Source organism: Lycium ferocissimum, chromosome 10, assembly GCF_029784015.1.
Source record: "Lycium ferocissimum isolate CSIRO_LF1 chromosome 10, AGI_CSIRO_Lferr_CH_V1, whole genome shotgun sequence".
Classification (NCBI taxonomy): Eukaryota; Viridiplantae; Streptophyta; class Magnoliopsida; order Solanales; family Solanaceae; genus Lycium; species Lycium ferocissimum.
The window spans coordinates 34,935,422-34,963,178 of record NC_081351.1 but is presented as its reverse complement, the minus strand read 5'-3'; the positions used below and the strand labels follow the sequence as shown (position 1 = coordinate 34,963,178).

Sequence of the window (27,757 nt, the reverse complement as noted above, 5' to 3'; positions counted from 1 at the left end):
AAAATAAAAATAAAATTTAAAATAAAATAAAAAATTAATTTTTAGAAATTATTTTTAAAAAAAAATTAAAAGAAAATGAAAAAATATGAAAATCCGTCATATTTCGTAAAATATCGTTATGTTTTGTAAATAAGGAAAACTATCTATATATTTTGTAATAAAGAGTCTTAAGTAGGTATTGTAGCACTTCCTTTGGGAAGATGCCACTTACGAAGCAAAAGCAAATTTCATACTTACAACGTTCATAAAAAATTTATTTAATAAGGTATTGGCAATAATTTAGTAGCGAAAATAGGCCCATGTGAACAAATTTCCAAAAACGACATCTCAACATAGTAGGATCTAAAAGAAGCCTTCTAAAACAAAATAGAAATATCCAACCATAAAAATGGACAACACCTATTTTGAGTTAAATCAACACTTTAGAATTTATCAAACATTTAGTAGAGAAACATTTTTCATGCTACAACATCTAAGGCTTATACCAAGCATGAGATTCAACTCCCAATCTCAAATACAAACTAGTTAAGTTCCCAAGTTCAACACAAGTACTAAATTTGATATATTACAAGACTTGGGCATGGACACTCTCAAAATAGTCAAGTCATTCATCAAAACCAAGTTACAAAGTATTAGCATCATGACCCAAATTTAATTCAAAAGTGCATATCACATGGATCACGTACAAGTCCCCAAAAGTATACAAAATGAACGTGCTCATGCAAATGTGATCTTCATCTAAGCATCCAAAGAGTCTACTTCAAATGGCCATCCTCAAGTCTCTTTCGAAACATCACATACGATAGTAACAAACTATCGCTAAGCATAAAGCTTAGTGGCACATAAACTTAATTAACACTTAGAATAAAAATATAATGTAAGGAGTGCAAGAATAAATTCTAGGAATAAGCTTGTCAAAATCACCATCAAGAACTAAATGAAGGTACAATCCTTTCAAGAAAATAAATATCAAATATTAAAATAGTTCAAGATATCAATATCCAAATCTCAAATATCAAGAAGCTTTCCAAAGCAAATCCAAGAAAGTTCACCATTTGGTTAATTTCTCCCAACACATACATCATGCAATTACATCAAAGCATAATCGAATAACAAGGACTAGTCCCAAATCAAGTAGGGTCGTCACCCAATAATCAAGAGAATCAAGAACCATGTTGAAAGTGGCTTCCCCATTCATACTTAAGATGGACCAAGATCCATAATTAAGATGAAATGTGAATCCAAAGTCAAGATGGGACAAGATCCGAATAATCTCAAAGAGGCATGCCAATATAAGTGACAAAGTCACTATCACAAGGACAAAGTCCCAAAGAATGCAATAATGCTCAAGCAATCCGTATATGTGGGCGAGTTAGTTTGTCTCACAATAGCATTCCACATGATACCAAATGATATTCAAAGTTACCGAGTGGCTCAAAGTGTTCATACTCAATTAAACATAGCGAAATAAGAATTTAACTGGCAATAACCGAACAGGATAGCAAATTAAAGTAAAGACAAGTTTTACCAAAGCTCAAGATATTCAACATACTTCAACTAAATAAAATGTGAAATTCAAGAATATGGGCAAACCTTGGAGCTTTAGTGCCTCTAAAGCTCAAAGAAAAAACACCAAGAAGTTACAATCCCCAAGGCAACGATCAAGCAATTATATCGACTTCCTTAGCTTTTACAAGAGCCTCTTGCACCTTAAATACACAATGGAATACTCGCTTAAGGTCTAGAGTTTAACAACATAGAAGATAAATTATGACGAACAAAAACGGGCCTAAATAGGTCACCATTATTGCAAAATTTTAAGTAGAAAAAATTCTGGACGACAGCTATGTGCTGCCTTGCACTCCAGTTTTGACATAGTAAACAGAGGAATTAGAATTTTCGCAAAACACGAAAGTTGTGGGAAATTTTATTATCTTTTCACAGCATTTTGAATCACCAAATTCCGCCTTATAGATAAAAAGTTATGGTCAATATACTAACTGCTGCCAGCCCCAAAATGGGATTAAATTTCCCTACTCCAAGGTTTCAATATGGAATAACAAGCTTACCACAGGATTGATTGAGCTTGTTGATTAATAGAGCTTCTTCACAAACCCAAAACCTAGGATTATCAAAACAAGCCTTAACCTATTTGATTCTTGGTGGCAACCTTCCAAAATACATACAAAGCATGAAAACTCGGAGGATGTTGTTGATATTTGGAGAGTAGTGTATGTGAATTGGAATTTCTAATGGAGGGTTTAGGAGAAGAATAAGAAGAACAAGTAGAGAGTGGGGTGAAAGAAAGCTGGTCTTCTTTCCTTGTAGTACCCGCTTTTATCAATTGGGTCTTACTAATGGGCTTCAATATCCAAAAAAAAAAAAAATATGACAAGTCCAAATTTATTTATTTTTCCAACACAAACTAAAATTTTAGACTCAAGAAAAATAATAAAAATATTTACTACAAGAGCAAGATTATTTAAATGCCAATAATAAATTTAGGATGTTACAGGTATCCTATGTCATTTTTCCATATATGAAAGGCACATATTTTACCTTCATTGTTTTAGCGTAAATACTTTGGTGCAAATATTTTTTTACCAAATGCCCTGTTAATGCCATTTGACAAATTGTAATCGTTCAAAAATATGTAAAAGGATGTGGCCATTGACAAAAACAGTACAAAATCGACATGGCAACCGAAAATTAAGGCACGCATAAGAATAAAGTTCGTTTGGTAGTAAATTGGAATTGGTAGTATATGACCATACATCGAACTTTTTCCATTCGATCATAAGTTTAAATTGTGGAGAACCAACTTAATTATAGAATAAGGGATTTTGAAAGAGTACGATCAAAATTTCAAACGAAGGAGAACCAATCTATAGAATAAGGGTTTTTAAATTAGTAAGGCAAGATATATGTATGCAATGTTTTGCCTCAATAAGAAGATTAATAGCCTGTTTGGCCAAGCTTCTAAAATCGGCTTATTTTAAAAAAGATTTTTAAAAAATACTTTTGGCTGAAAAAAGTTGTATTTGGCCAATTAATTAAAAACGCTTTGAAAGAATTTATGTTTTGGCCAAGCTTTTAAAAGGTGTTTCTATTTGTATTTTTCTCAAAAATACTTTTTAAAAAAGTGCTTTTGAGCAAGTAAAAATGTTTTTTTTTTAGCTTAAAATCGTTTCGCTTTACTCCCAAGATTTATTTTCTCCTAAAAAAAAAAGCTTGGCCAAACACCTCACTTTTTTCAAATAAGCACTTATTGAAAAAATAAGTACTTTTGGGTGGAAAATAAGCTTGGCCAAACAGGCTATAAATGTAAAGTGACATGGTACGGAATTATAGTTACTAAAATGCATATACATTCAACTTTTAAGTTAAATATTCCAAACTAATAGGCCTGACGAATGAATATCTAACATAGTTGGGAAAATACATAAAAAAACCCCCAACGTATACTCGGATTAATTATGACGCACTCAATCTTTGCGGGCGACCTATTACCCCCCTGGCCTTATTTGTTCAGATTTTGTACTTTTTCTACCGACATAAGACAATCAAAATTTGATGCCCAGACAAAGCGCGGAGAGTGTTACCTCTCCACATTGGCACCACGTCAGTGCCACATCACTGCCACGTCTTCTTCTTCTTCTTCTTCTTCTTCTTTTTCATTTCAAGAAATCAATCAACCCATTTTCCTCCATTAACACACACATTCAATTTCATCATCAATCATAAAAATTCAAGAAATCAACCAACCCATATTCTTCCTCCATTAACACACACACATTCAACCCATTTTCTTCCTCCATTAACACACACACACATTACACCCATTTTCTTCCTCCATTAACACACACACATTCAATTTCATCATCAATCATACATATCTTTTCAAGAAATCAACCAACCCATTTTCTTCCTCCATTAACACACACACATTCAACCCATTTTCTTCCTCCATTAACACACACACATTCAACCCATTTTCTTCCTCCATTAACACACACATCATGGCAACCATTATTTGAAGGGCAAATATAGTAATTTCTTCATTGTTTATTTTGTAAACAATGAAGGGCAATTCGTGCAACCGCCCATTTGAAGAGACAATTCGTGTAAAACAACGAAGGACAACCACCATTTGCGGTGGCAAATATGTAATTTCTTCATTGTTTATTTTGTAAACAATGAAGGGCAACTCGTGCAATAAATTTTTGAAACCATGATCCATTTTGAAGAGAAGCCAGTGCAATTTCTTCATTGTTTATTTTGAAGAAAATGGGTTGAATGTGTGTGTGTTAATGGAGGAAGAAAATGGGTCGGGTTGATTTCTGAAAAGATATTTATGATTGATAAAGAAATTGTGTGTGTGTGTTAATGGATAAGAAAATGGTTGAATGTGTGTGTGTGTGTGTGTGTGTAATGGAGGAAGAAATGGGTTGAATGTGGGTGTGTGTTAATGGAGGAAGAAAATGGGTTGATGGATTTCTTGAAACGGTTACAAAGGTTATTGAAGAAGAAGAAGAAGACATGGTTTAGTGATGAAGAAGACAAAATTAATGGAGGGTTTAATAGTTAATTAGAGGTTAATTAGTGTAAATATAATTAATAAAAGAAAAATCAAATGAAAAAAAGAAAGGAAAAGTGGCACTGACGTGGCAGTGACATGGCGCCAATGTGGCGGAGAGTGTCCAATACTCTCCACTGTGTAACTGGGCATCAAATTTTGATTGTGCCATGTCAGCCGAAAAAAGTACAAAAATACGAAAAAAATAAGGCCGGGGTAATAGATCGCCCGCAAGCGCGAGCCGTCATAATTAATCCGAGTATACGTTGGGGGGGTTTTTATGTATTTTCCCTAACATAGTGTAGAATGATAGCTAAAATATGAAAATATTACAGAGATACTACACGATAAGAAGATAACTAACAAATTAAAGTGAAAGACAATATTTATAATTTTATATGAGAATCATTGAGGACAATTCCATCAAGTAGCAACCAGAATAGGCAGATGAAAAATCAACCACCGGGAAAAAGGACACAATAGGTGTGTGTCCATTTTCTTTCCTCTTCTCCTTCCAAACCCCCAATTTAACGGAAAATTATTTAATTTTTTAAAAGCAAATCATTTCCTATGTTTTGTATTTACACAATTGCATAGTTTATTATAGGTAAGTGATACATTAAGATTAAAAAACTTAATTAACTATAACTAAGAGAATAAGTTTCTGCCCTTAATTAGTAAAAGAAAGAAAATTAATTATTGGAAAATGGAGATCAGATAACGCTGGTAGATCGAGGGAAAATGTGGAATCGTTTATTGAGGTAGCTTGACTCTTGATTAAAGTTTTTTCTTATATAGTTATGCCGTATACGGATATTTTCTGTCTTTCCTTTTCCTTCCTACACAACAAATCGGAAACTAAGCTTGTCTGGAAGTGAGTGAATCTCGAAAAAAGGCACAAACTTAAAAAACTAAGTTAAACTTGGTCAATAATCATCTCGGTCCTAGCTGGTTCCATGATTTAGGTAATTAACGTAATCTCTTTTTTCCGCGTTAGTTGGTACTCGGCAAATGACCACTTGGGGAAGGAGTAGGTTGCTTATTGGGCGGATTGGACGGATAATTACTCTTAACGGTTCGGCTTATTGGCTATCGGCTTTTAAAGTACTAATCCGCTAGCCAACCGATAAGATATCGATTGGTTCGATATTGGGTTAGCAATTATCGGACGGTTATCGGGCGGCGTATCGGTTAATCAACAAGTTGGTATACCAAGCTATTTCACAGTAAAAACTAAAAACTTTAACTAAATATTTGTCTCAGAAAATGCTCGGGAAAAAGTAAAAGTGCAAATGTAAGTAGTAGGGAGAACAGTTGAACACAAATAACTAGAAATTTCCAATTGATCAACTTCACACGTGTTAGAGATACTTGATTAATAAGTATGCAGCAGGAGAACACTCGAACATTAGCTCCAAGATATATATTTTCATTAGAGGCTTGGAGCAGATGAGGACTGGCAAGGAGACTGTTGACTGTATGAAATTAGCAAATTGAGCGAAGGTGTTGCTTTACTATTTCCAAAGTACTATATATATATATATATAGGTGTATAAATATAAAGCTAATAATTCTTAACGGGTTAACGGCTAAACCAATAATAAAAATGAATAATCCGCAGCCCGCACCGTTAAGCCGTTAACTATAAAATTTCAAATCATTCCCCAACCACTAATCCGATAACCCAATACCAATAAGCTGTTAAACCTAATTTATGTGTTGGGTTATCGGTCATGACTTTTTTTAAATGCCTACAAAGGAGAATTCAAGACAATACGTGCAAAGAGAATAGGTTTAATTTGCAAATGGATTTGGGAACATTAATACGTAGTTACGTACGGTACGATTTGCAAAGATGAGGTTGATTGGCATGGGCTTAGAAGAGAAATTGAGAGGGAACCTTCTAGTATTTCATTTCTCTATTCGTACACCTTACTTCCAACATCGTTTTCATTTCACTTTTCAGTCCTTTCTTTTTCTCTAAATGATTTTTTAGATAGAGATGTTTCTATCATTACGGGCCTAGTGTAGTACTAAGCATTCAAGGGTCGAAAAGAATTAAATGCAAATTATGTGTAATTAGCCTTGTTGGTCATCAAAATTTCTAAAATAATCTGATATTTTGTACGAATAAATATTTATTCTAAGTGATACCCTATTTTCGCCTATAGGATCACGTTATTCAACTTGTTCCAAGCTAGCGTTTGCGGAATAATAAGGAACAGAAAAGTAAAGGCACGGTAATTTTTATGTGGAAACCACCCAGCTCACAAAGGATGAAAAAAACCCCGACCCACATCTCTGTAGGATTTTTTTCAAACTTCACTAACTGTGAGCCTTTGTAAATTCAAGTTACAAACTCTGTAACCTAGGAACTAAACTCTAATTCATATCTCACTAGTCTTCCTAGACTAATGAGCCCATTTCAAGTTGCCCGCAACTTGAAGTTGAATTTGACAATCGTCTATACATATGAATATTGCTTCTATGAAAGCCGATAACGGTACAACTCGATAAACAATACTAATACACGAATCTAGAATTGAAGACCGTAAAATATAACTCTATGAAACAGGTTTTTCAATCTTCTTCTTGTATCAGGCCGAATTTCAGTAATCAGAACTCTCAATTACTTGCATTGACAGTGTTCACTCAATTTCTAATTTTCTCTTTATGAGAGTGCGTGAAGTTCTTCATGGCAGGCCTTGGATATATATATATAGCTGTAGATGTGCATCAATTCGGCAACCACAAACCCTATGTGATGAGGCCATTATAAGAGTTAGGGTTTGGGTTGACTTAGGTTTCTTACATTCACGCTGCTTCAGTATCCTTTTAGGAGTATGAAGTGTATCTTAATAATTTTGGCAAGAAATCCTAAGCCTGTCAAACGGGATGGGTCGGGCCATGTGAATGCGGTCCACGTGGGGGTCGGTTCCGGGCCAGGATGGTCCATAGTTGCGGGTCGGGCTAAGGGCCGGTTTGAGGAGGGGAAAGGGTAGGGGTACATAGTGTGCTAAATGGGCCGATTGGGTTTTAATTATTTTTAAAAAAAAAGTCCAATACGAAAATTTATTAAATTTAATACTTTAAAATCTAGTTGTTGCCAAATTTATCTTAACCATCAAGTTTCTTAAATTATACTTTATCCCTATTTTCAATTTATAAATACAATTCATTCTTCTCTGTATTATTTCACAATTCCAACCTAAACAAATTCCCTTTTTCGTGTCCTTAAAAAACGAAGGAAACGACTGTCTCCTAATTAATAGGAGCCCTTTTACAAGCCTAAAAATTAGGGACATGAATTCATTCATTTTTGGGGGCGAGGAAAATGTGAGAAATTTTTTAATTTCCTTTTCTATTATATTTCTTTTAATTTTATTTCTATATTGGAAACATAATTGCTCTATTATTTTCAAGTTTGAATAGTATACATATTATTTAACCATGTTATAAATTTGGATGATGATGCTTATGTGTTTTTAGGTCAATTGTATATGTGATAAACCTATATTACAAGTATATATCAAATATTGTATGTATGTAAATTGTATATTTGAAATAATAATGCAAATATAATGTTACTAAATGATATATATATATATATATATATATATATATATATATATATACCTATATTACAAGTATATATCAAATATTGTATGTATGTAAATTGTATATTTGAAATAATAATGCAAATATAATGTTACTAAATGATATATATATATATATATATATATATATATATATATATATATATATATATATATATATATATATATATATATATATATATATATATATATATATATATATGTATGTATGTTTAGTTCTTTTATGATGATAAGGGTTTTTGGCAATGCTTATGGCACTGGTATTGTCACAAAAAATAGGCACACACCCTACATCTACCCCATAATCCTTTAGTTGTTGTTTTATCCATAGTAGTTGAGCACAACAAGATGCTGCATCTACATATTCAGCTTCTGCTGTGAACATTGCAACAAAGTTTTGTTTCTTGGTCGCCCAAGAAATCAAACAAGTACCAACAAAATGAGTCATACCTGAGGTGCTTTTCCTGTTAACCAAAAATACCTGCATAATCTGCATCTGCATATCCTACTAGATCAAAATTGCATCCTTGCGGATACCATAAGCACAAGTCATCTGCACCTTTCAAATATCTCAGGATACATTTTACTGCTTTTATATGTGATTCTTTAGGTGAAGATTGAAACCTAGCACATAATCCAACACTAAATACAATATCCGATCTACTTGCAGTGAGGTAAAGAAGTGACCCTATCATTCCTCTGTGGGTCTTTTCATCTACCATTTTTCCAATTTCATCCAGATCTAGCCTAGTAGCAGTTGCTATGGGTATTGCAATAGGCTTAGCAGATTCCATACTCTATTTCTTTAGCAATTCTTTTATATATTTTGTTGGTGGATCATTATTTCATTCGAAAGTTGTTTGATTTGTAAGCCTAAAAAGAAATTAAGCTCACCCATCATACTCATTTCGAATTCACTCCCCATCAATAGTGAAGATTCTTTGCATAATTCTTCATCAGTTGCACAAAATATAATATCGTCAACATACACTTGCACAACTAACTAGGAATTTTTTTCTTTGCTTTTAAGAAATAAAGTATTATCAATCTTCCCTCTTTGAAAACCATTTTCCAATAAAAATTTGAATAGCCGTTCATACCAAGCTCTAGGGGCTTGCTTTAAACCATACAAGGCCTTATCCAATTTAAAAACATGATCAGGAAAGTCATGACTTTCAAAACCGGGGGGTTGACGCACATATACCTCTTCTTTTAAGTACCCATTCAGGAAGGCACTTTTGACATCCATTTGATAGAGTGTGAACTCCATATGTACCGCAAAGGCAATGAGCAACCTGATTGCTTCCATTCTGGCAACGGGGGCAAATGTTTCTTCATAATTGATGCCCTCTTCTTAGTTATAGCCCTGGACCACTAACCTGGCTTTGTTCCGTGTGACTGTTCCCTGTTCATCCAATTTATTTCTGAACACCTATTTAGTTCCAATCACAACACGTTCTTTTGGTCGTGGTTCCAGGTGCCATACCTTATTTCTCTCAAATTGATTCAACTCCTCCTGCATAGCCAATACCCAGTCTGGGTCCTGCAACGCTTCAACATAATTCTTAGGCTCAATATTAGATAAGAAGGTAGAGAAAGCACAATTTTTTTTTCATTGAAGGTCGGGTTTGGATTCCCTTATTTAAATCAGTTATGATTAAATCCAGAGGATGAGAGCTTTGGTGCTTCCAAGGCCTTAAGCTCAGTTCTTGTGCATTTTCATTGTTTTGTTCATTTTGTTGAACATCTGGAACAGTGTCAGGGGTTGTTTCTTCGGTTGTTCCATCTCCTGAATTTATTTCTGTCTCAGGACTCGTTCCCCCTGAATGTTCCAGACAATGTTCAGGTGCAGAAGGAACAGAGTCTGAGTCCGTTCCTTCGACTGTTCCTTCCTGCTGAATGGTGTACTTACCTCATCATTTGAGATTTGGTTAAGACCAATCTCGAAGTCATCATCATTGTCCTGCATATTTTTCTCAAAAAAAATATTAGACTCATAAAAAATAACATGGACACTTTCTAATAAAAAATAACATGGACACTTTCTTCAACACATTTTGTTCTTTTGTTATACACCTTATATTCCTTGCTATGTGGTGAGTATCCAAGAAATACACCTTCATCACTTCTCGCATCGAACTTTCCTAAGGCAGATTTTCCATTGTTGTGCACAAAGCACTTACTACCGAAGGTTCGTAGGTGCTTAATACTTGGTTTTCTGCCCTTCAGAAGTTCATATGGAGTTTTGTCGAGAAGTGATCTAATCATACATCTGTTTATTATGTAACATGCCGTATTCATACGCTTCTGCCCATAAAATTTTAGAAAGCCCACTAGCAATAAGCATTGTTCGTGCCATATCTTCTAGGATCCTATTTTTCCTTTCCCCAACCCCATTTTTGAATAATTTCATGTATACATGCTTCGTATGAAAGTAAAAGACATTAAATCTAATAAATGTCTTAATAATATTTAAATTATAGTATAGGTAAAATAAGTATCAATTGATGAAAATAAAATTTGAGATAATTACGGCACCATACCTTTTGGCAATCTAAGTTGCCAATTATGGCCCAACTCTTTATATATTACCGTGTAAGCCATTATCAACCTATTTGTTGCTTGCGCTATTAATTTTCCTATAAGAGATCAACTCAGAATATATAATCTACAACCTTCACATTTTATTTGAGAACTATTCAGGACACTAATAGCAGCAAATTCCACTGACCGCCTTTGCTATTGTTTTGCTGTGTTTTTTTTTTTTTAAAAAAAACCAATTGAAGTAGTTTTTCGATGAAGAAGTTGTTTCAGTAAAAAAGGCATATATAGGTATACAAAACAAATACATTATTTATACACTACAATTTGAGTTGGTTTCGTGTGTTTATACATGATTATACAAAGCATATACATTGTATATTCAGAGTATATGTACGTTTATATGTAGCTATACATAACAAATACATTATCTATACACCGATGATATATCGGATGCGAATTAGATGCGTGAGCCCTATATTTATATATAGTTATACAGAACATATACATTATCTATAGACCGATAATACAGTGGGCTACAACGACTGCAAACTAAATGCGTGGATTGTATACATAGTTATACAATGTTTATACAAAGCATATTCATTATATATAGTGCATAAGAATGTATATATAATATAGATGAAATGTATAATAGTGTATAAGGATGTATATGTAAAGTTGCAAATAAAAGTTGAGCAATTTATACGTTACATATACATTATCTATACAATGGGCTACATGACTATAAACTAGATGTGCGGGTTGTATATATGGGTTATTTCCCCATAAAATTTTAAGCATATGTAATATGACTTACATTGGTGCCTCTAATTTTGCTAAAAAAAAAGAAAGTTGGAGATAAACCATCGAAATAAATAGTGGTTGCACTAAAAAAAAATTGGGGATAAATTATGCATCACATATTACGAAGCGGCAAAAAAAATACGAATTTCAAACAAATAAATTATTGTATATGATTATGTCGCAAAAAAGAATTCTTCTTTACAAAAATATACTTAATCTACACAATCAATGAAATTCTTTGGAGTAAAGTTAGTGACCATTTTATCTGAGAAATATATCATTGATCATGGGCATGTAGGGGTTAACGTAAATTTAATAATTTTTGGCTGAATTATGTATTTAAATTACAAAATTCATAAATAATACTCCCTCCGTCCCAATTTATGTGATATAGTTTGACTGGGCACGGAGTTTAAGAAATAAAGGAAGACTTTTGAATCTTGTGGTCCAAAACAAGCCAAAGATATTTGTGTGGTATAAATCATCTCGTTAAATGTAAAAGGTAAAGTTTAAAATTAAATTATTGCCAAATAAGGAAATGTATCATTTTTTTTTGGACAGACTAAAAAGAAAAGTGTATCACATAAATTGGGAAAAAGGGAGTAATATAATTTTCTTCATGTTGGGCCTGGGCTACCTCTACTAGTTGGCTAATAGTTTAAAGGGAAAAGGACACTGTGTGCAGAGGCTGACCCAACGTGTTGTTAGGGGGGGACACGTGCTCCCCCCCCAACTTCGAAAAAAAACCTATATATATATATACCTTGAAAAACTATGATATATTTTAAAAGGACCCCTCAAACATAATTGCAAAAGTAGTTCAGTTGGTAGGAGTGCCCCTGAGTGTTCACTGGTCACCACCCGAGACCAAATCTCGACTCCAACACAATTTTTTTCCTCCTATATATTTGTATTTTCGCCACTGCTACGCTATTAGTGACCAGTTCGACACGGTATTATCCCTCAATCGTCATTAAAAATTTTGTTGCCGTGTATGTTAAGATAATGGTGCCCCCGCCGTCTTAAAATCCTGGGTCCGCCTCTGACTGTGTGTCCAGTCAGCCAAACTAATCCCACATTTGACCAATATTTGGGCTTAATACCACAGGCTGTCCGGGCGGCCCAAATTAATGCCAAAAAATGGTCGGTCGGCCCGAAATAATGCCAAGGCTGGATGGCCCAAGAGCCCAAGCGCTTAAAAAAAAAAGACCCACTAAAGGGCTGCTACAGAAAAATCAGGCTTTTTAGTGACAATTAAAAAAGTCGCCACTAAAGGTTAAATATCTCAAAACATGTATAATATGTGTATATTTAGTAAGAAATATCCCAAAATATGTATAATATGTGTATATTTAGTAAGTATATACAAGAATGATACTTTTTATATACATATGTTGGAATTATATATACACTTTATATACAAGAATGATACAGTTTGTTTATATACATATGCTGGAATTAATTATACACTTTATATACAAGAATGATGCAGTTTATATACATATGCTGGAATTAATTATACACTTTATATACGAGAATGATACAGTTTATATTCATATGCTGGAATTAATCATACATAAATTATACGTTAATTATACATTTATTATACACATATTATACAATAATGATATGATATTTTTTTTTTACAAATACAATAGTGATACATATTATATACCACAATGATACGGTTTCAATGATACATTTTTTATACGTATGATACACTTTCTATACAAGACTGATACAGTTTATATACACATGTTGGAATTATATATACACTTTCTATACAAAAATGATACATATTATATACAAAAACGATAAAATTTTCTATTCTATAATACACATTATATACACAAATGATACACATTATATACAAAAATGATACATACCTTAGTGATTCATATTTTATACAGTTTCTATACATTACAGATAGCTACTGATACATATTTTTATACACAAATGATACATATTATATACAAAAATCGCCTCAGAATTTTTTGGGATATTTCTTATTAAATATACACATGTTATACATGTTTTGGGATGTTTAACCTTTAGTGGCGACTTTTTTTAATTGCCACTAAAAAGCCTGATTTTTCGATAACAGCCCTCAAAAAGTCTTTTTTTTTTTTTTTTAATTTTAAAGCGCCTGGGCTTTAGTGGCAACTTTTTAAATCTTTTGTGGCGACTAAAGTCGCCACAAAATACTTGCTACAAAATTTGGCTAGCGGATGAAAATATTTTATGGGCTAATTTTGGGTTTAGGAATAGATGGACTAGCGCGTGGGATTATTTATGGCCCAGCGGCCATTTGTGTCCTTTTCCCTAGTTTAAAAGAGGAAAGTTGTCCAAAGGCTTTTTTATATGTTTGATTTAAAAGTGTTAGGTTTCTTTTGGAATCCACAATAAATAAAGTGAAAAAATAATCACTATGCAAGTCTTTCTAATCAACACGGACAGTATTATACGTAGACAATAATTTACTAGCCGAGTGCACAAAAAGGTCAGATTCAAACATCACAGGAGGTTGTGGCCATATGGAAGATTTTCTGCATTTATATTATATATATATTAAATAAATTTGAATTTTCCCATAATGTTTTCTATAAATCGATCTTACACTCACCAATATCACACCTCACCATTACTATCATTTATTTGGGTCCCTATATTTTAAGAACTAGAGTTCATTTGTTGTGTATAAAAACCCTTCTTTGTATTCAAAATCATAGAACTATCCTACATATTTCTTATAAACAACATAATGGAACAGAATCTTCTTCTCGACAGTCTAAAACGACTCACGAAAGAAGTTGAACTCCTCGACGAAATTCCAAGCCATCTTGCTAGAAAGTTCGAACAATTCGAACGTGAATTTGCTAATTTCAAAGAGGGAAAAAGAGAGAATGCTCAAGGGTGGTAACGATGACGACGATGAGGAAGATGACAATGATGACAAGGACGATGATGATGATGATGACGCTAATGACAATGAAGACGAAGATGATGGTGGTCGTGAACGCCTGCTAAACCCAGTCGATTCTGATTATGACAGTGGTGATGAAGTCATGGCACTACAACAGAATGTATCTATAGCTACGAAATACGTTGTAGCTAAGTATGAAATTTTCCATGGCTAAACACTTTAGCCACAATTTTTTTTCCGTAGCATTCGTAGCAAAATGTAGCGTAGCTAAAATTTAGCTACAAACTTTACATGCTCCGTGGCTAAGGCCTAATACTTATTGCCACAAAAGTCTTGTGTTGTAGCTATAATGATAAAACATTTTTGCCATGAAAAATATATTTGTAGCAAATAATTCTTTACTTCTGCCACGACCAATCAAATCTATGGCTATCTTTAATGCAGCCACAAGGTTCTTAATGTCGTAGCAAAAAAATAATTTATTTGCCACAAATTCAAATTTTGTGGCTAAACTTATAATTTACTCTCGTGGCAATAGTACAAATAGCTATGAATTTTATGTTGTAGCTAAGAAGCCATATTTTTAGATAGAAATTTACAAATTTCGTAGCTACAAATTGGAGAATTTGCCACGAGAATTTATATATTGTAGCTAAGAATTCATATTTTTAGAATGAAATATAGCAAAAGATTTTCAATTGTTTTAATAAATGCTATACATTAGTAAGAAAATACAATTAAAGGTTCAACAATATCATTCAAGATGAATTAAAATAATAAAATGTTGTTCTATTTCTACTCCAGAATATCTGTACGCTTTTACAAGAGAAAGAATAGTTTCATCATGTCCCCGCAAATCCACAATATAATAGCTCTTCTACAACATGGATAAAAAAATTTGAAGAGAAAAGTTAGTTAATGTGAGACTGGATAGTGATAGTAGTCATCAGTGGACGTTGAAGAGAAGTGAAACTCGAGAAGTGCTCCGATGCTTTTCCAGTACCAGGTCTCTGGTGAATAACCTACACGAAGAGAGTTCTTGCTATGGCAAGTTGAGAGCCATTAGTAGATTGTGTCAAATGCATGGAAGGCATTGTTTCTTGTGAACGTTCAAGAGAAAGTGAGCAGTAAATAATATCTTATGATACTCCATCAATCATCTCACCAAGAAACATCATTGAAACCTCCTGATTCAGCAGGACTGCGACCTTCTGTTTCCACAAAATATGAATGGATCATACATCTAATATGTATATACACAAATGAAATTCACACCATACGAGTTCTATACATTAACTATTTAGGACTTTTCAGTCGCATTTAAACTGCACAACAGTCTCTTTGCTAGGTAAGAGTATGCCAGATATAACTTGCTTCTTTAAGATAATCTTAATGCGATGTATGTACTAAAAGAGCACAAACCATTCAAAAAATAAGCTTTGAAGCACAACACTAAGAAAATAATACCAACCTCGTAAGTTGCATTCTTCGTAGTATTTGATAACTGGAGTTTCTAGGTCAGAAATCGTGTAAATCCTTAAGTTCGTAATTGCCAAAAATTTATATTCTCAGATAACAAGGTTCGAAAAAAAAGACCACAAACTATGCCAATTCAACATCAGAATTGTTTCATAAAGCATATAGAAAGGGAAGTAGCATTGCTGGAATGCAAAGAAAGATGAGATTTTTCTTGGCAAGTTGCATATTAAATGAATGTAAATACTCACCCTATATCCACTGATGATCAAGGTTACTGTGTCTCACCAACTCATCTGCTCTCTGCAAGTATTTACAAAAATATTAGCTACTACAACTGTAAGCAGTACCTACTTTAGTAGAGAAGATTTATTAGAGTTTCTGGATAGAAATAGATAAGCAGGAATACCTGTTTCTGGATAGACATAGATAAGCAGGAATACCTTAAGCAATTATGCAGCTATAACAAAGAATCTTGAAGTTCAGCCAACTCAACGAGGTCCCTTCCATTGACAGGAAGATAACGTGAATATTAAATGCAATGACCAGGGGAATCACATTGTACTCACACAGGGTTCAACTTCAAACAAGCTTATCCACCTGTGTATGGCCAGTTACGTGGTGAATTATATATCCAATTAAAGGTCGTCGAGACTAGTTTCTAAAGCAACAAACCATATTATGATTATCAATGTTTGCAAAGAATCATCATCTCTCAAGTACTTCCTGTGGAAACAAACAAAACACTTTTCCAGAATCAACATGGAAGCCATCAAACAGAGAGACAATGCTCTTAGTAAAGACGAAACAATATACAAAAAATTGAAGGGACAAGAAGCTTGTACGGGCTTAGTACTACAGAAATCAAGATTCAACCGCTAATTCCCATTGTATACAGCAAAATAATTTAAACAAAACAAAAAAGAAATTATAGGACTTAAAATATTTCAAAAGAATCCCTAAATTGTTCGTTCATACTAATCTGAGAGATTCATAAAGTGAAAAGTGCCATGAATTTAAGAGATATCCAAATCCAAACAAACGAGTTAGGTTGAGAGAATGGTGATTCTCCAAAATCTAAATTCAAAATAGACACTTCACCACCGCACTGAAAATAATGAAATTGGAAAGAACTATTTTCGTCAAGAACCCACAGAAACCTGGTATTTTGAACAGTAAAAAAAATATAAAGAGAAGCATTTGAAAAATTATGGGGCCATACCTTGAAGATTTATGTTTGCCGAGAGAGGAGGGACACCTTAGGGCTGGCTGGTTAAAGTTGCCAAGGAGGGGGGAAATTTTCATGGATAGCTTTTGGGGGGAAGGGTTTGGAATTTTCAACTTTTGGGTCTTGAAGAAATTGGAAATTCGGGTTGTAGTCTTATTTTTTTTTTTTTTACTTTGTTCACTTTTCTGCTATTTTTGAAAAGATTAAAGAGTACCCATACTAATTAAGTACTCCTATGTAATAAAGTAAAAGATACAAGCTAACAAAGAAACAAAATGGTTACTACTGTGTTTTGTGCGTAAATTTTTGAGTTTTAATTGCCATTAAAGATCTTTCTGATTATAATTAAAACTTGATTTCAAGTACAAAAAGATTTTTGTTTTTGTTTTTTGTTTTTGGAATTATGAAAATATCTTGTAATAAAATTTTTTTCATCGTATTACTTTAATACTATTACATCATTGGATTGCGATATTGTTAGTTTTGTCATATAAGCTCCTATATGTTTCAATATATCAAATTCTTAATTTTTAATGTTTAATTAGATTTGTGATAATGAGTTATTAAAATTTAATAGACCATAACATCTGAAAATTTCATGGCTGCTATAGTGAGGTGATGTTTAATATGCATACGATGTTTAGATCTCAATTAGCTGTTGTAAATAAAAGTCCGCAAAAAATTATTTTTTGTACGTTTTGTGTTATAAACAAAACAAAATACTTGTTAATTTTAAATCTCAATTGATTTCATATTTCATTAATTAAAAATTAAAAAGACTAATAAATCATACTCCCTCCGTCCCAATTTATGTGATATAGTTTGACTCGGCACGAAGTTTAAGAAAGTAAGGAAGACTTTTGGAACTTGTGGTCTCAAACAAGTCAAAGATATTTGCGTGGCTATAAATCATTTCTTTAAGGGTAAAAGGGAAAGTTTCAAGTTAAATTATCTCTAAATATAGAAATGTATCATTCTTTTTTGGGACAGACTAAAAAGGAAAGTATATCACATAAATTGGGACAGAGGGAGTAACTAGTTTTACCATACCGATAAAGAATTAAAACCTATGGAACATATGCATTTAAAATTAATTGAGTCAAATATTTCAAGTTTGACCTAAGAATTCTACAATTGTAGGTTCATAAATTTCAGTCTCTAGTGATATTATAACGCTTGAATTGATATGAAATAAGTGATTTTGAAATTTTACAGGACTAGATTACTATGAGAAAACTAATGTTTCTTTTAGATATTCGTACTTGAAATTTACTAATGATGATTATGATAAATATTTTAATGTTTTATTCTTATACATAATATGTTTCTTACAAATATTATTAGACAATATTTGAGTATGGTTGTTATAGAGAGGTAATTTTACAAAGAGCGTACCGCTATAATGAAAGTTATTGTTGTTATAGGTAGAATGTTGTTAATTGTTATAGATAAGTAAAATATAACATGAAAAATCGGTTCCGAAGAAATCAGACCGTTATATCGAAATGTTGTTATAACGAATGAAAATTATAGAGATATTTGATTGTAGGTATAATGTTGTAGTGGAAGTTTTGTTTAAATCCATTATAAGTAGTCAATTAGTTTTAATTAGATATAATTTAACTGTTTATTTAAATTATATTTGAGACTTACAAGTAAGACCAAGTAAAAATTAATTAAGTAAAACGATCAAAACCTATTTAGACTAGATTAATAAAGGTATTGTCCCGATCAAATAGGTTCGAGTCAACTAATAATTCTCGAAGCACTTGATTAAGATGAACTTGAGTAGGACTTTGTGAACTTTTGAACTTTAAATTCGATATAATTACTTAATCAAAGGTTATTATTAGATATAATCACTATTTATTCAAATTATATTTGAAACTTACAAGTATGTTTGAAAAATTGAATCAAATCGAACGATGAACAACTGTAATTACACTAAATGTAATGTTTAGATACAATAGGTTCGAGTTAATAACAATTCTTGAAGTACTTGATCAAGATGAGTTTGAGTTAGGAATATTGAGATTAATTTTATTTGCATTTGATTTAATTAATTAATCAAAGTTAATTAGATAAAACCTCCTATTTATTTAAATTTTATTTAAAACTTAAAATTAAGACCTTGTAAAATTGAATTGAATAGAAAGATGAACACCTCTAATTCCACTAGCTCGATAAATGTATTGTTCAATATGATGTTCGAGTCAAATAACAATTTGCAATGGAAAATGAAGCCCCTTAATATATAAGATATTGGGGACCAAAATGTACGCTATGCAACTTTGACATATACAGATAATTATTGCCACGATTGTTGGCATTTATAGCAAAATTGAAGAATTAGCTATGTCAATTTGATTTTTGTGGCTAAGAAATTTTATGAATTTGCCGATAGCTAGGAAATTCGAATTTTTGTGGCTATTACTAGGTAATAGCTGCAATTTTTAAATTCGTAGCTTAGATTTTGTAGCTATAGATACAGTGTGTTGTAGTGTGGACTGTGTGTGCGATGGCTTCCCGATGATGATTATACTGACTATGTGGATTCGGGTTCTGATGGTGGCGATGATGACGATGATGACATGTATTTTTATATGTATTAATTGTTTTCTTGTCAATGTTTTTCTTCCAATACTCATGTATTAAGGGGTCAAAGTTCATTACTCGTGTTTTTTCTGGTCTCTAATTAATAAGTCAAGAAAATTAATAACCGGTCGCTACTAACAAAAATTTAGCAGGACTAATTCATTAAAGGCGCAAATAGACCTAAAATATTCAGCGGCCTAATCCCTAAAAAACCCAACTGGAGACTAGATGCAATCCCTGGGGACACAATCGCTGGGCTTCATGCTTCTGCTTCTGGTGGCGCATTATCTGCTTCTCGTTATCTGGTAAATGCAATAGCTGGGTTTCATGGTTTTGTTTCTAGTTTCGATGAAAACAAAAGTTCTTCCTTCAGTTTCATATATACATGCTTCGTATGAAAGTATACATGTATGAAATTATTCAAAAACTTGAAATAATAATGCAAATATATATATATATACTATTATATGTATGTAAATCGTATATTTGAAATAGTATACTGCAAATGTAAATGGCGTAGTAGCAATATATATTGAGCATAGTATAATATTTATTAGCTTTTAAGTCAACAAATAAATCAATAATATATCTACTCTACATTAATTAAATGTTCTTAAAATAAACATACAAAGAGAATAATTAGTGTACGTTAAAAAAAGGAACAAAATATGAAATCCTAGATTCGGTGGGATCTCATTTAATTATCAATTAATGCAGAATTTTATAAATGTGTTAATATATATAAATGTGTCATTTGTTTTACTAAACTCTATAAATGTGTTGCACCTAATAAAAATCTCCTTTATTAATTCAAGAAAAAAAAAATTGGTGGGCCGGGCCGGGCTGGTGCCCCGATGGGCCAGAACCCGAGCCTGTTGGTTCCGTTCCGGGCCGGTTATGGGTCGGGCCTACCGACCCGGCCCAATTGACATGTTTAAGAAATCCTATAACTTGTCTGCCAAGTCCTTACCATAAATCACAAATCCCACTCGCTACAAGACTTGAGCTGGAACATGTTCTTGGATCTGGTTCATTCAACTCTAACTCGTCTCAGTATCTCTGTGCCTGGAATAGAACGTGTCCACAGACCTAGTTCATTCGCCCTTATCTTGCACTTTTGTGTTTATGTTTTTTTTTTTTTTTTTTTTTTACCTTATCTTATTTCGTTAAATTCCTTTGGGTGAAAATGCCATGTGACAAACTGTAGTCCGTTCAACAATGTAAAAGAATGAGGTCATTAACAAAAACCGTACAACATCGACACAGCATCCGAAAAATAAAGCATTGATAAGAATAAACTTCGGTGGTAATTATTACATTTATCTCAAATCAATAAATATTCTGAATTCGGGGGAAAAAAAATTCAATCTTGGAATTCTCATGTATTTAAATTTTAAGGTTGATACTTATGTGCTTTTTTAGCAGTATGGAAAGTTCAAACTTGCCTATCAGATCACATATTTCTGATTTTATTGTTTTGAAAACAAGAAGTTGGTAGAAGTTAATTGGTAAGTTCAGGGTTGAATGCAAGTATATTAAGCAGCAGGATTGCCTTAAATCGACTCAATATCTATAGTTTAAAAGATTTTAAACATATAACATGTACATGTATATATATACTGTGTGACAGAGTCAAATTTTTTACTAGGAGAAGTCAAAATATAAACGAATAAACCCACAAATCATCCCATGCACCACTTATGAGATTACTGAGTATGTTGTTTAATATCACCCCATTATTGTAAATGAAAAATAAGTGATATGAAAATATATTCGCTGGTTTTAAATTCGAATCCACCTTCATCTGTATAATCACATGTGCCAGTGAATAACCTAAACACTAACCATCGAAAATTAGAAAACTCTGTAACCCTTTTTCATGGTAAGGATCCAAACGACTAACGATGTGTGTATTGAGCACATGTTATGAACTTGAACTCTCAAGTCTCAGCCGCTAACACTGACCGGGTAGTGATTAGAGTAAGAGCCTGTTTGAATTGGCTTATTTTAAGTGTTCTACGTCAAAATAGCTTTTGAGCACTTTTATAATGTTTGCATAAGATAAAAGAGTGTCTTTAACCACTTGTTTTAAAGTCAAAATAACAAAATAAACCAAAAATCATAAGGTAGAATTTCTAACTTATGAATTTTGGCTTATAAGCCCATCCAAACAGGCTCTAAAAGCGAATGTTCATGGTCGTGTCTAGAACTTGTGGGTCAGGAAAAGTTTTGTTGGGTAACTCACCCAATTGGTATTAGTTGTGTGAATTGTTTTTGTCACAAGGAGATGGACCAAAATCTTAAACTTTTATGTCCATGAATTTTGAGTCCACTAATTTCTCAGACATAAATTAATATCATCTGTGTAAGACACAAAACAAAGATTTTCATTGTCATGAGTTGTGATTGAACTAATTAACTCATGAGTTGTCATGAGTTGTGATTGAACTGAACCTAAAATTACCACGCCACTGTCTGCAAACCAGCAGCGACATACTGATACGCCATGCGTGTAATCTTTCCTTCCATAAGCCATTAAGAACTCAACGTGTAAATATAACAACAAACCACGCACTCCCCTTTATATTCTACAAACCAAGCAGAAGTTTAGGTCTCTGACCACGTGAGCTCCATCAAGTCACAATTCATCATGTGTCATTATTTTCTCTGCACAAAACACTACCTTAAAAAATACTAACACAAAAAAACAAGGTTAAAAGGAAGAGGGTCACTCGTCTAGCTAGTAGTAGTAATAATAATATAATGTAGAAGAGGAGGCTCCCTGCCTACTTGTCATGTGCAACGTGTCAAGTCCACGGCTTCCAAATCCTTTGAAAAAACACAAAAATGCGAAGATATTTCTCTCTCTCACGTCGAGCGAGCGACAATGGAAAGTGAAAGTTGAATCCTATTTGGTCTAAGTAGGCGTTCGGACATGCGATTTCATCTCTGATTTCATGTCATGAGATGAAATCTCAAATCATTCAAAAAGGCATGATTTGGGATTTGAAATCATGATTTCAAAAAATATAAATGTAAAATTTGACCCATACGTTTATATTTTATAAAAAAAGACCCATAAGTTGGTAGATATATTTACCAATCATGTTTACCAACCATAAGTTGGTAGATATATTGTTCGTACTATGTGGGAGGTTATATTAAAGAGTAGTTACATTACTATTCATGTTAAATTTTTCTTTTTATTGAACTAAAGTTTGATCAATTGATATTGTATTTTTTAGAAAGGACTTCTAGTAGCATATTAATTTTATTATGAATTATGATTTACTCATTTGGTAAGATTGTATCAGAATTGGGAAAGTTTTGATGGTTTTCACAACTTGTGAGTTTTTATGTTTATAAAAAAAACTGCAACTTAAGAAATTTAAATTGCATGTCTAAACATGAGATAAAATCATGTCCAAACGGCTCCTGAATATTTGTTTATTGGTGCGAGGAAAATTAGATTGTTTACGATGTGTACATGAGTTTATTTTTTATTGTATAAGATCTTTAGGTCACTTTATGTTCCAGGGGAACCAATAATAAAAAGTTCTAGGGGTATATCAAAGGTTATTAGAACAGTAAATAAATATGTGAAACCTACGCAGGCAACGAAGCTATTGTACCTATCACAATTAGGCAGGTGAAAAAATAAACCAATGGGAAAAGGGTCACACATATAAAGGTGGCAACCGGTTCCAACCGGAACCGGTTAAGGAACCGGCCGGTTCCGGTTAAAAAACCGGAACCGCTTAACCGGTTCCGGTTTACCGGTTTTAAACTCCAAACCGGAACCGGTCCGGTTTGGAGTGTTTAAAATATTTTTTTTTGTTTTTTGTATTATATATATATATTATAGTATTTATTTGTATATTGTAGGTATTTTTACATATGTTATACAACTTTATAATTAAAGTTTAAATATTTATCGACTAACAGAATGTTCTAACAAGAGCCAAGTCAAAGAATACGTAATAGTGTTTTTCGTATACATATATATGTATAACTTACATATACTTATATATATATAACTTAATATATATAGTATATATACTTATATACTATATATACTTATATATATGTATAACTTAATATATATACTATATATATGTATAACTTAATATATATACTAAATATATGTATAACTTAATATATATACATATATATATATATACTTAATATATATACTAAATATGTGTATAACTATATATATGTACTATATACTATATATACTTATATATAGGTATAACTTAATATATATACTATATATACATATATACTATATATATATATATATACTTAATATATATACTAAATATATGTATAAATTAATATATATACTATATATATACTTACTTATATACTATAAGTAACTTAATAAAAGTAAAAATATGAACACAAGTAAATAGAAGTAAGCTCAATGAGCCATATTTTTATTCATTCTTGGATAACATTTATTTGCAAGTTGTATTTTTTTTTAACTTGCAAATAATACATGAGTTGTACAAAAATAGTAGAATAATAAAATCACCAATTTTGAACCATTTCGTTAATTTCCCCCACATCATATTCGGTCATGGAAATATCTTCAAAGTCTTCCATTTGGTCCGGTCCACTAGCTATCAAATCTTCAATTTCTTCCTCTTCGCCTTCCTCCGCTTCGAGTTTTGGTTGCGTCGCTCCGATCTAATCCAATCTCGAATGCACACTAGTACTTGCAAGCTAAAGCCGGATAATGAATGTCTATGGTCTCCAATTTGTCGTCTTCCTTGGCTAAATGCGCTCTCCGAAGCCACGGTTGATACTTGAACCGTAAGGATATCTCGAGCCATTCTTGAAAGTACAGGATAGCTTGCCTTGTACTTCTTCCACCATGCTAAGACGTCCACCTCATCCATTGGTTGATATCTACATTTGGGTGCATCAAATAAAAGTTATATTCATCAAAGTTTGCGGCAGAAGAAGAAGTTGTTGGCTGTGAATGTAAAACTTTTAAACCCGACAAGCCCTTTTTTGCTACTTTGAGAAGTAGTAGGGCGTGGAGCAACGGTGTTGCACGTTCTTCCAAACTAGAATAATGAGTAAAAACTTTTCTAAACTCTTCATCAATAGCGAGTTGTTTCAAATAAAGATGGTTGAACTCCCTTTTCAATTTCTAAAAATGTATAAATTTGACTAACCAAATTTTTAGTATAAGACAGCTTTAAACAAGGATTTAAAAGGGAACCCAATATAAATAAAGTTGGGATGGGAAAAAAATACTTCTTAAATTTGATTATCATTTCAAAAATAGCCGCTTGATAACCGGGTTTATGTTTATACTCTTGTAAAACTCTAGCTATTTCCGCTAAGTAGGCTAAAATTCCGGTTACCGTGGGATAGAATTGTCTAGAAAAAGCAAGAGTTGCATTATAAAAATTTTCTAAGAGTTCAATACATTCTTTAACATCTTCCCAATGCATAAAAGTTAACCAATCCTGACTATCAGTATTATATTTGTTGTGAACTTGTTGTATGGGAATCCATACTCATATGCTTGTTGTAGCATAATGTAAGTGTAGTTCCACCTAGTCTCAATTTCTACTTGAATTTTCCTAGGTCTAAGGTTATTTTCCACACAAGCATTCTTAAAATCTCTAATTCTTCCCCTATTAGCATTACAAAAAAGAAACGCAATAAAGATTTCTAACTTTTTGAACGTAGAATCATCAAAATGCACAAGACCATCTTTAACAATTAAATTTAAAATGTGACAACTACATCTTACATGAAAAATATTTTTAGAGGAGGGTTTATTTCTCTTTTTAAAAGACCAACCGCCTTTGTATTATTAGAAGCATTATCTAAAGCAATACAAAGTGTTTTTCTATAAATGTTAAAAAATCTCATAATAGTAGATATTGAATCGCTAAAAATTTTCCATCGTGACGACCTTTTCCTTCGTCATATAAAAGCTATAATTCTTTTTTGCATAACCCAGTTGTCATCAACCCAATGACATGTAATAGCAAAAAAATCTAAATGGTTAATACTAAGACCCAAATCGCCGGTAAGACAAACATTACAATTTAAAGAATTAAATACGTGGCGCAAATAAAATCTATATTTTTTAAACAAATCTATAACATCGGCTCTACAAGTACTTCTAGGAATACCTCAAATAACGGATTATAACAACGTTGAATGTAAGTAACAAACCCCAAACCCGAGGGAAAGGAAAATGGTAAACAATCATAAGCTACCATTTTAGCTATTTCTACGCGTTCTTTTTTCTTGTCATACTTAAAATTTCTCCGGTTTGTGGGTCTATCGTCATTTGAATCCCCCCCACATTTGAACCCGTTTGCTCTCCCCAAGCATCCATATGTTTGGTTCTCACATGAGCATTTAGTGTACCCGTTCCACCATCCTTACCAGTTCCTTGCTTAAAACTAAATACTTGTCCACATATGTTACATGTAGCTGATTGGTTTTCCCTATTCTTAGTCATAAATTTCCAAATTTTAGCTGTTGGCTTACGAGTTCTAGACGGTTTGTCTTGTGTATGTGATTGTGCGGGACATGTATCTCTATGGGATTTTCGGGGGTTGTGTTTCATCATCATCATTTAAGTCTTCATTAAAAGTGTCGGTAAAATGTTGTTGCATTGCCTCATGACCTAAAAGTGGATTATTTCCACCAACATCAATACCTAAATTAGGTGTTTCTTCCACAAATGTTTCTCATTAAGCGCACCCCTAACAATACGACTACTACTACCACACCACGTCTTAATCTCTTTGACATTATTAAATAGAATTAATTTAAATCACAATCAAATAAATCACAAGAAAATAAATTACAACAAATTAAATTGCGTAAATTAAATTGCAAAAAATAAAGATAGAGTTGGAACGAAGGTACCAAATTGCTTGGATTAATTTCCAACAAAGTCAAGGCGGCTAGAATTGCAAATCCACCAAAGCTACTTCGGATTGTTGCAAAATCACCAACTCCACCAACAATATTATAATTGCAAAATTAATAATTGAAAGTTGAAACTATAATAAGACTTTGTGGCTAGTTATTGCAAAATAATTATAATTGAGAGATTGAGATTTGAGAGAAAGATGAAGAAGAGTGAATTGGTGTGAATTAAAATGAAAATGAAGAAGGGTTTATATAGGGGTGGGGGATGGGTTAAAGTGTTAAAAAAAAAAAAAAATTGGGGGCAAAAATTAACAAAATGGCCTTTTGGCAACGGCCATTTTTGCAAATGGACCGTTGCCAACGGTCCATTAATCTGACATTTGACCCAAACGGCTCTTTCCTTTTTTTTTTTTTTTTATTTTTTTTTTCACCGGTTAAACCGGTTTAACCGGTCCGGTTCTGGGGTTAAAACCGGTTAGCCCGAACCGGTTGACACCTTTAGTCACATGGATTTGGTTGATACTGTAATAATTAGGCAACTTCCATATTGACTGAAAAATAAGTAGGTAGTATTCATAATAGAGACGTTTATATTAATTTATTCGTGGATTAAGACTTATAAGTTGTTAGGGGTGGGCGTTCGGTATTCGGTTCGGTATTTTCAAAGTTCAGGTTCGGTAATTCGGTAATCGGTAATTGAAAGTAGATACCAAATACCGAACTTTCAAATTGATTCGGTAATCGGTAAATCAAACTTCGAGTTCGGTACGGTATTCGGTAATATCACATTGAAGTTGAAGATCATCCCGGCCAAGCTCATTTGCCCATATATATAACGGCTTAGTTAATGAGCTTGATAGGATAAATGCTTCCAATAACATAATCACGTAAGAAACAATCCCTGGCCTTTCTCAGATATCTAACGGTCCAAGTGCAAAGGTAAAAGATTTGGAACCAAAACTGACCTCTAATTTAAGTATGACCATGCAAGCGTATTTGGAGCCAAAATAAGCCGACAATCTCTACCAAGAAAATTAAGAGAGGCAAGAATATTGTCACCTGTTACTCTGCCTCCACTA

General features: G+C 32.6%; 1 long non-coding RNA gene across 2 annotated transcripts; it reads right to left on the bottom strand.

Moving 5' to 3' along the window:
- Positions 1 to 15,166: 15,166 nt before the first annotated feature.
- LOC132035364 (uncharacterized) lies at positions 15,167 to 17,553 on the bottom strand. 2 transcript variants are annotated; one of them, XR_009409228.1, is made up of 4 exons: positions 17,163 to 17,553; positions 16,384 to 16,540; positions 16,192 to 16,243; positions 15,167 to 15,675 (listed from the first exon to the last, which is right to left on the bottom strand). It is a non-coding gene; the product is annotated as an uncharacterized LOC132035364 (long non-coding RNA). The 2 variants fall into 2 exon arrangements; XR_009409227.1 differs by having other exon boundaries at positions 16,384 to 16,443; positions 17,163 to 17,523.
- Positions 17,554 to 27,757: the final 10,204 nt, after the last annotated feature.